Below are 11,397 nucleotides of genomic sequence, written 5' to 3' on the forward strand. Positions count from 1 at the left end.
GACACGGGTGACCGATATTGCGCGGACAGATGCATTTGCGTATCAATGTCAATAATCTCGCCGGGGAACGGCGCCGCGCAACCGACGGCAACGGTACGAGTAAGATTACAGAGCAGGAACCGTTCCACTTTCGACGATTATTCTCAAGCTTTAAATCCATCTAGCCTTAAGTCTCCTTGCGACACATATGCAAATGCGTACATGCAAATACTTACCCATCTCTCTCTCTCTCTCTCTCTCTCTCTCTCTCTCTCTCTCTCTCTCTCTCTCTCTGCTCTCTTTCCTTATCTTTCCCTCTATACCACTTTCATCACAAGGCCACAAAAATGTAGGATCAATAAAAACATGGAAGTCTGCCGAGATTTAAAAGCCAAACTTTCAAGTGTGAGAGAAAGAGAGAGAACATTCATTCATTGTGTCGTTAAATCTGATATTTTTAACGAGCACAGGATTTACAATCGTAAAAAAATGTATAATAATAAATTAAAAACAAAGCCGTATGAATAAATCGACTAACAAATAAATAAAAAGTAGCTTCAACTACGGTCAAAGTTAGATGATAAAGTATTGTACAATAATAATTATATATGTAATTTATTTTAAATACATTTATTTTGAAAATAATGACAGCGCGCCAATTACTTTTAAATTTGCAATCGGACTGAAATAATAATAATAATAATCTCATAAATTACATTTAATTCTTGATTTAAAGAATTATTATTCGTAAATGTTCAGCATAACAATATTTAATACTGTATGTCTAGCGGAAATAATACGTTATTTTTGAAACTTTTTTTGTTAATAACTTTTTAACGAAGGATGACCATGGGATGAAATTTTTTGAAGGTTACTCGGAGTCATGACCACATATGTCAAAGTCAAGGAAAGTGCTTCCCTACACTGAATATTTATCTTATCATTGCCAAAAATATTATCTCAATTGGGATTCGAGAAAACCCGGATCTCCTAAAAATTTGAGTGAACCAATACAATCTTCCAAAGATTTGAATAATTTGGGACATGTGAAATACATATGTTATATATTCGTTGTTATACACTTTTCTAACGGTATAGAAAAGTTACTTTTATATAATAATAACGATTTAAAAAGACCGCGCGAAGAAAAAATTATGTAAGATATTTAATGTAATCGAAATTAAATCTCGAAACGTTGGAAAATATAAGTTAATAGTAAAAATGATTTTTTGCCAATTTTATTTCTGTCTTTTGATAGTACTTTCCTAATATTTATATTATTCGATAATATTTTCTTGCACTAATCAGCGTATTGCATAATTATGCTGAAATTTCAATAAATTTACCTGGGGGATGGTATAGAGCGAGGTTTGTCAAGCACCAAATCCGAGCTGAGGGGCGAATCGGGTCCGCGGCCGCTGGAAGCCCTAAAACGAACGAAATTATTGTTAGTTAAATTAGTATTCGAAAGCCAGTGGCTAATGATCGATCAATATAGCTGTTTTATGTCCAACATCGGAGTTCAACGTTCTCTAAAGGTTTGTCAAATCATATTGGACAATAATATCGCGCTAAATCTATTGGCTCTCACTATTTCGGACGAAATTCGATAAATGCGATTTGTAATTTATAAATAGAAATAGAAATAGCATTACAATTGCAGTAATTTAAAAAATAATTAAATATATATATCTTATTATACAATAGATATACATGAAATAAAAATTAGCTATAATATAATAAAATGCGTCATATATGCTTTGTGATAAGACAAGAGAATTTAAAACTGCATTCTACAATACGTATTCTTATTTTGATACTTTTATGTATTAATACGAGTACTCTGTACTGATATTAATATTTTTCACAATATATTCTTTGTAATATATGTAGTATATAAAAATACTTTTTATTAACATTATTATTAAATTAATTATAAATTAAATTTACGATATCACTATATTCCAGCTTCAATCTAGGCATTTCAAGATCGACTGTATTCGTCACACAGCTTAAGAAACTAAAAAAAAATTGTTTTCTTCTAAAAGAGATTAGATATCTTCGATCCACAGCTTACATAAGATGCTTTTATAAGGCGCGCTTCCTACTTACTATTTGTACATCCTTATTTCTAACACACAATTCATAATAAAAATAATCGCAGTACAATTATTGCACAAATATTCACATAATAATTGTACACAAATTAATAATATTCGCGTTTATATTAATCGGAACCCTTGATTTGCTCATCTAGAGAGAAAGTACTCTTATATTCTTTACGCATTTTCCATTTCGACTTACAACGTAATCACGTCTAGTCGATTGAAACCAAATGAGCCTCGATTTAACATTCGCGCGTGGCGGCTGATAAACGATTAGAGAGGTCCGTTAGGCACGCGCACATAAATTCAACACGAACGAGGGGGATTCATTCGAGATGCGCCTCGCGCATGAGTTCGAGAAACCGCGCTATCTCGCAGGAACGTCGCGCGAGATGAAAAGTTCGAAGACCGGGGGGGGGGGGGGGGGAAGAACGTGGCGTTGCGCGAGAGCCGTGATTCCGTTTGTGTAATACCTCGCTCACGCGTGCACTACGACTTCAATATTCATATTTCATTCGCCCGTTCGACTGCATATCGGCCGTTGATTCTGGCACCCGACCGACATGAACTAACAAGTTGGGTGAATAATTCACAACCGCGGACTTCGATAGAATAATAATTTGGCAGGATAAATATAACGGACGCTAACCGCGTGGTGACGCTGCGGAATGAAATTAGAAAGTAGAAATAAAATTAGAAATTTATCGCTCGATGAAAAATATGTATTAATATTAGAGAAATGATGATAAAAGATGTGAGAATTTAATAGAAGCAAAATTCTCAACATAAATAAAGCTGCTGTCTGACTTTTTATCTCATTGTGCATTATTTCCATAGGATAGGGGTACCTACATATTATTTTGAGTTGAGAAAAAATTACTCGACTCAAATAACAATTTCATACCTATTTCAATTATAACGTGTGCAGTCGATAAGTTTCTCATAGGATAAAAAGCTGGTTCAACGACCCTGTATATATTAATAAACAAAATAAATTGTTAAACAAAAGTATTTCCGCATTACTCAGATTTTGTGAAAGTCTGTTATATTTTCACAGAGAAAAAAACGTAATAGTAACAATTACAATTGTAAAAAATGCAGTGTTTAAAATGTTTACGTTTAAAATGTTTATGTTTTCTGTAAATAAAACGAACGTTTAATAATGAAAGATATTTCAACTTTAAACATTTTAGTATTTTAAATCCAAATCCATGGCATTTTGTTTACTGACAATTTTGAATTTAAAATTAAAACATCTTTAAGTGTTTAAAAAATAGAGACAAGAGTAATAAAACATTTTAATATCTTAAAATTGAACACTTTTTTTATGAGTGTATATTATACATATAAGTGACAACTGTACAAGTTTTATTGAAAGTAGAATTGATATATTATATATAATTAAATAAATTTTAGAATTATAATAATTATAAATAATAGTTTAATCAAATTTTACACGCGGAATTACTATACCGCGTGTTGCATTAACATATTAATCGACTATTTTATGAATGCAATGCCTTTTATAGCAGGCATTACATTTATAAAATGTAACCGATCGATCAATTTCATAAATATAACATCTGCTAGAAAAGGCACTTTACATTTATAAAATACCTTGACATATTGATCAATATGTTGATGTAGCACGCGATACAGTTGAATAATTATAATAGTTTGTTCAAATTTTATATACGAAATTAATGTACAAAAATAAATAAATTATTTTATAGTTGCTATAATAACTACATAAAATAGTTTACTCAACTGTATTTGTGTACATTAATTATACATATAAAACTTACGTACATACAAAAAAATACATACTGTACGCAAGTAATGTCTACTGGTTCACCGAGTATTTCAAAAGTTTATATATCCACAAATCTGCTGTGAGTTTATCACAAGCATAAATTTATTTAAAACATGTACATCTTGAATTCTATAATGGTAAGTTTTAATAATTCAGCCAAGATTATTAAATTGAAACAAATTTGACTTGCTTATTATATAAAGTCGTTACTTCGATCAAATTTTATAATATTCTTCGAAAGAAAACAAATTCTTGTTTTAAGTGCATAGTAATGGGTTTCTCTAAAATTTATATTGAGCATATTTTAAGATTATTACCAAGAAAAAGGAAGGAAGGTAGTCACTCTTCTTTTAGCAATAGAATAATATTTTTCTGTGTGTAGTAATCACCTATTATATTATAGTTGCCACCGCTTTTTTTCTTTTTTTTTTTTTCTCTACGTACAGAGCAATTTTATCGTGGCACAATTCTTTGCGAGGACCAAGTGAATTAAACAATGATAACTGCCAATTGCAACGATAGACTGCATGGAGCGTCGCCATGCAGCCTCGCCAGCAGCCGCTTATGCGGATCCGCTCGGCGACGGTGTTTTTGCTCCTCCCCGGTCGTTCGCTTCCGCTCGCAAATCTCCTCTCAGGCCGCCGCATTTGGAGCTCTTGGCAGCCGCTCAGACGTCCGCGATGAAATATCTAGCACGGGTGACTTTGATCTTCCGTGGCGCGCGCTCGAAAACGACCAAGATGCGCGGGCGTGCGTAGATTCACGCTCGTCCGCGAATGCGCGGTGCATATTGCTCTGAGAACCAGGAAGTCCCGCTGCTGTGTATGCGTGAGACGTTTGTGATACCTGGTGCCAAATGTCAACTGTGAATTTCCAACGTCGTCATTTGTAACGTCGAATTTTCACAGATAAACATAAATATTTTTCATTTTAATTGAAGTACTTGTTAAGTTCAATGTTACGTGTTAAATGTTACGTGTACAATGTTGAATTATATCCAATTTGTGTTATTTTTAATAATCCTTCCTTTCTATGGATCCGCTTATTCTTACTGTATGTGTCGCTAATTTAACTAAATCAATGGAGTGAAATAATTTAACTGAAAAAAAATACAATAATAGGTATTGAATGTATCAAATACAAATTAAAAGAGAATGCACTAAATTTGAACTCGAATTTAGTTTTTACTAACTGCACACATTAATATGAATATTGAAATATTTATTTCGAAATCAATTACAGATATGGATGATTTACGTTTTAACTCATGGAAGTTAATAAATAACAAAATTTTATTTAACTCAAGGGAGGGGGGGGGGATTGAGTAGCCATTGCTCCTCTTGATATCTAACAGTATACAGAAGTTTTAATAGATAAACATGTATAGTTTTCTAGTTTAAGCCAAAATAAAGATAAACTTGTATAAATCAGGGATCGTATATAAATTCCTGCTTGAAGAATCGAAAGACATCTTCCTAACCTCTCACGTAAATATGCCGCAAATCTCAAGCTTATTGCAGGCAACGACATTGAAACTTTTGAATTTCATCAGAAAGCGATGCACCTTGTAGCTGAGCTTAAATGAGATGGGGAAGAATTCGCTTCAATTGGACACCCGATACACGCAACGTTCACGCAGGACACGCTCGCATGCTTGCCGCGCGACAGCTGCGCCCGTATGGAAACGTAACGAAATCTCGCTGACCCTCTTCCTCGCATTCTCAAGCGGGATGGAGGGTGAGTGAATCACCCTCACTGAAATTCTAAAATCACCGCGTTTCTCAAAAGTCTATTATGGAGCACTTAGAGTCATGCGCCTCGGTATTTCTGTGTGCGGCCTGCAACAGAACCTGAACCGTGCTCGTCGATGATCTCGTTGCACTCGGTGCATATTGGCTAAAAGTCGACGTTCGCTTGTGATTTACCGATTTATTCATATTCGACGAAAGCCTCTCTCGACGGTCTCTCTCGGACAAAGAGACTCGTAGAAGTTTCCGGCAATTAGTTTCACTCCCCGCTATAGCCTTGGGCGAATAAGCGATGGTTTCAATATCCAAATCGCGTCTCGTCTTATTTTAACAATTGGAGAATTTGTGTTAAATTCAACACATTTCGTGAACTCAAACGGTCCACTCAAATTTGATATTACAGTAAGTCAAGTAAGAGCGTGGTCGGCCTTACTCAAAGCTAATAAAAGATATCGCCGTGAATCTATCATGAATCTATAGAGAGCACCTTTGTCCTTGATGCACTATCAAGGAAGATTCAGTTGTCATTACAAATTTGCCATCTGTGTAGAAAATTTGTATGTAACGAATATCTTCTTTCTTCTTTAATATTCTTTGTTTGGCCCCGATTCTCATAAACGAGGTCAATGTAAGGGAAAACTTGGCCAACATAATGAATATAAATGGTAAATCTCGTAAATTTCAAATATAAATATTTTAAGATCCTTAAATATTTTAGGATTTTAAGTTAAAGATTAGAAACATATAACGCAATAAAATTCAAGGAATTTTGAATCGGGAAGATGTTCGACGTAAGGAGTTTTAAATTGACTTTTAAGTTAACGATTTTAACATACAGTAAGTCAAGTAAGAGCGTGGTCGGCCTTACTCAAAGCTAATAAAAGATATCAACCTAAATCTATCATGAATCCATAGAGAACACCTTTATCCTTGATGCACTATCAAGGAAGATTCAGTTGTCATTGAACTTTCTTAAGAGAATCACATTAAGCTCCATGAATACCAAATACGCATCACTCTATGAAGCGTGTTCCTCACGTTGTGTTTCTCTGCACTCACCCGAAAGGTCCAAAAATGTCACAATTAGCGGCTGCTAAATATATGAAAAAGTCGAAATCATTCGTACAGAAGTAGAGTGCAGCGATATAATGTGGCAAAAAATGTTGATGATTTCCCGGAACGTGGCTCGATATGCAAAGTGGACAAAAAAAGACGATGAAAAAGTGAATCTGTTTTCGCGGAATCCTGGCTTAACACTGCGTCAAGGACAAGCAAAATTGAAGCAGAAAGGTTTAGATATATCGTGAAACTATTCGAACCTATCTCAAGGCTAATAACATGAATTCGACATGAGCTCTTACTTGACTTACTGTATTTTAACACAATATGAATTAATACGTTACGAAATAACAATAAACATTGTGTAAAAAAATTAACGGTACAGAAACAATTTGTAAGGAAACTTTGGGTCGAGGAAGCTTCTTTTTCAGTAAAATTAACATTTATGATATGTCAAATTATCACACATATTATTTATTTACATTTAAAAATGAATTATTTCTATGTTCATTTACCTACATTAGTCATTTATCTATTCATAAATTGTGTTATTTCGACACTTGGATGTGTCAACATTCAACATAAAATTTCAATGAACTTGGACCGATTTCAACACAAATACAAAGCATGTATTTTCTAAACTATAGAGTCTCAGCTTTCGACACTGCACAAAAATCGCAATTATCTTACTATCTTTCCTACTACTAGCAAACAAATCTTTCCTACCATCTATTTTATTGTTTTCACACTAATTGTGTTTACAAGGTTTAATTGCATTTCGAGTTTCGCTCGAAAAATACAGTTTTACAGAGAGAATTAAAGCATGATATGACAGCGACATACAATATAATAGCGCGAAAAAAAATGGTCCTTACACGGAAAGTTCTACATCAATCGTGATGAATTGCGGGGAGAAAATTCTGAGCTTTTCAAATCTCCTCCACAAAGGAGGTTTCGTTGCTCGAAACCTTTCTTCTCGCGGTAAAACCCTCACGAATGCATCTGAAAGGTAACTCCGCGCGAAACGTGCAGCGGCACTTAGCCACGCCATTTATCCTCTTTTTCAACGGTGCTATTCGCTCTCGTGTAACTTCCCTCAATCGCTCGTTAAATCGTAACCGAGAAAGAGACGAAGAGAAGAAAAAGAGGAGATAGTTCTGGAAAACAGCGAGGAATCGAGCAGCCCCGAGAAATGTCTGCATTGTAAATTGAAATAGAATCCAACACTTCGTCAACACGTCGTCATTGTCGTACGAGAGATGCTCTCTTGCTTGAGAAACCTAATTTGTCGACCGGGAGTCGCTTTTACGTGCGTATCATAAAAATTGCGATGTATAACATCTTCCAACGTCGAAAAGCGCGACCGAGAACGAGTTATTTCGCGCTCACCGTGCCTGTCATTTTACAGCGGGAATAAAAACGACAAAAAGAGCGAAAACGCTTTTGAAAGAGAGTCAGCGGAAAAATAAAATCACTGCTCCGGCAGAAAATACTGGTCGCGTAATGATGAAACTGCGTAGTCGTATCTCGCTGCGAAAGCCAGTAGGGTTTGATGTAACAATTCAAGACCGGCCGTAATTCTAAATGAACCGCTTACGTTGTCGCTTGTAGTCCGTATGTTGCAAGGTAGATTAAATTACAAATTAAAATCTCCTTAACTAGAAGTTAATAAGAGAAAAACATTTAATTAATCTTTAGATAGGTAGAGAGAGAGAGAGAGAGAGAGAGAGAGAGAGAGAGAGAGAGAGAAAGAATCATCATTTATTTAGCGCTTTGAGACTCTCTCGAAGCACACAACGTAGTATACACTTTGTACGTAATTAAAATCATGATACAGTAAAAGATGCCATCCGAGGCGTACAAGACAAAAAAGACTAGAATAATTATAAAAAATTGAATTGAAGTAGACTAAAATAATTATAAAGAATTGTGTGAATTAAAGTATCGTCTAGTAGATGTTTACGTGTACGAGTGCAGTGTGTTTGTATGTACATATAAGTTGATCGTTTCAATCGCGACAAATCGTTAGTATAGGTAGTTACACTGAAAAAAACTTTGGTCATTTTTAGTCCAATGAATGATCATTAATTAACGTCCGACTACTTAATGTCCGACTTAATATAGTTAGTTCATTAATAGAACTGGGTTCACTTATATAACTATATATTTATTCTTACAATGAATTCTAGTAGTAGTTTTATAATCTAAATCATTATAAGAATTCATTGAATCAATTTTCAATGAATATTTTATTGTATTTACGTACAGTTTTGGTTCATTGTATAAAATTTGGTCATAAAGATTTAGAAAAGTGAAATCTAAGATTTCTGAAAAAATAAAATTATAGAGTTCAAAGAGAGAGAGATAGAGAGAAAGTATGTTTTGATTAAATATTTTTTCAATAAAACATCTCTTCTCATGCGTACAAAAATGTAAGATAACAAAATACATGTTAACTTTGAAATAGTTAAATGATTTAAAGATACGCAAATTAGGGTGTTTAAAACACTCCGAAAAATTTTCTAACTTTTTTTGTTACATTTTTTTTATTATTATGTTATAATTAAATTTACAATAATTATACTCCTTACGAGATAAAGGAATGTAAAAATAATGATCAACTTCAAGATTTTTTAGACTTCGGGATATCTGAGAGATACTTCATATTTTCCTTTTTCAGAAGAAAATTTTCCAAGAAAATGGCTATCCACTCACCTATTTATTAAAAAATTAATGAAAAACGGTAATTTAAACGGACAAAGTAATAATTACAATACTTTCAGGGAACGTGTAGTAAGAAGATAATACTTTATTGCGATTTCGTTTTAGGGGGTGCAAGAGTGAACCGTAAATTTTCGATTAAGAGAACTCGGATGACAGGGTAAGCGCACCGAAGCGATTCACCGAAGGAATCGTAGCGCAAGTTCTTCCTATTCGCGTTACACGTATATATATATATCACCGCATAATCCGCGATAGGCTGAGGTGCAGCAGTCTACAGCCGGTAACGGTACACTCGCTATGCGAATACTCGAACGAAGCCGGTATCGGATGTGCACATGCATTAGCGGGCGGCGGGTACCTTCGTCTTCGCGATGTAACATTATATTCCTTCTCCGCGCCAGAGAGCACGTCGACTCGCAATATGTCGCTGCGGTCTCTCCGTGCAGCTCGCTAATGAGAACGCTGGGAAGGACACGCAATTATTTTCAACGTGTGAGTTACGTTATCACGTGTGATATCTCCGTGAGAAAATGTGAGAAAATTTCAATTCTATTTACGAGTCAGGATCACGAATGCATTACTTTAGATACGAAGCGCCACTCCGGTCCGAATGTTAAGATATGTCGAACTACCACGTATATTCATTTCAATGAATTAATTTCAAAAGAATATGATAATTGAGAGCCCCGATATGGTTGTCGCGGACTTTCAACGCGATCAATCTGAAATATTAATAATCCCCCCCCCTCTCCCCTCCCAAAATTTTCCAAATCTTAAAAAATTGTAATAAACTTATTGCGAAAAGTATTGCTTCGGCCGAGATTCGAACCCGGATCCCTCGCATTCTCCGTGGGAGATCAAGAATGTTGAATTAAAACCATTTGTTGATGACAGCCACTTTATAAAATTATATATACATTTTCAAGAGTGTCGTCGATTACTATCTAAATGTAAGTTCTATATATATTTGAAATAAGGGAGCGATATCGGCAAAGTTGTCTGTACGTAGACATGAAAATTTCTATAAAGATTACATGAAATCTTGGCGATATTACTGAAACTTGAACATTTTATAGAAACGTTGAATTTTTTTTATCAAAATTCAAAAACCTTCGTTAAAAACTTATCGGTAACTGTTGCAAGCGTTAATATATACGCTTTGTAAAAAGAAAATTACATCGATTCATTAAACAATCATTCACGGCAGCAACTGCATCGCGGGGATCGATGCAATTTGCCGTCCCTCGAGTAAAACCTCGAGAATTATTAAATTCCCGTGCTTGGAAATCGGATTTTGTCCTCACTGTCCATTTGTACGCGTTTACTTATGAACGAGTCGTAAGCCGGTATGTCGAATGGACGTCGAACGAAGTTCCGGGTAGGGTTTCGCGAATTCAGGGATGTGCACCAAAACCCCATAGAATTCCCGCGAAAGGCGATCTGAACGGTCTCGAAATATTTCATAGAAAGCTCGCGAAGCTACCTCTTTTTCTCTCCTTCTCTCTCCCTCCCAACGAGCAGCAGTGACGAGATCTCATCTCCGGCTGCTTGCGAAAAATGAAATGATCAGCTTATATGAGCGCGAAACCTTTGGCCTCCGACATAGATCACGGCGACGAACGTGAAAGGGTATTATGTGCCCTCCCTTTCGCAGATTAATTCTTGAATGCGCTTTTTCTCCACGTACAATATAATGCGTGCGCGCGGATTTTTCTATAAAAAGATATTGGTTCTGCTCGGGAGCTTCGTTAAACAACATTTTAAACATCATATTTTTAACATGACTATGATGATATCGAATTCTTTTGTAATAATGTTAATTATTCGCTAAAGCGGAATTAACCTTAATTTTTCGCTTTTGAAGGGCACCGATTGCTGCACCCAGTTTTTGATGCATTAGTTATATATAATATTTCCCATGGAGGTCAAATTTATCTCGCCGTTAAACATCACATTCGCGTTTTATTGG

Source organism: Trachymyrmex septentrionalis, unplaced genomic scaffold, assembly GCF_001594115.1.
Source record: "Trachymyrmex septentrionalis isolate Tsep2-gDNA-1 unplaced genomic scaffold, Tsep1.0 scaffold203, whole genome shotgun sequence".
Lineage (NCBI taxonomy): Eukaryota > Metazoa > Arthropoda > Insecta > Hymenoptera > Formicidae > Trachymyrmex > Trachymyrmex septentrionalis.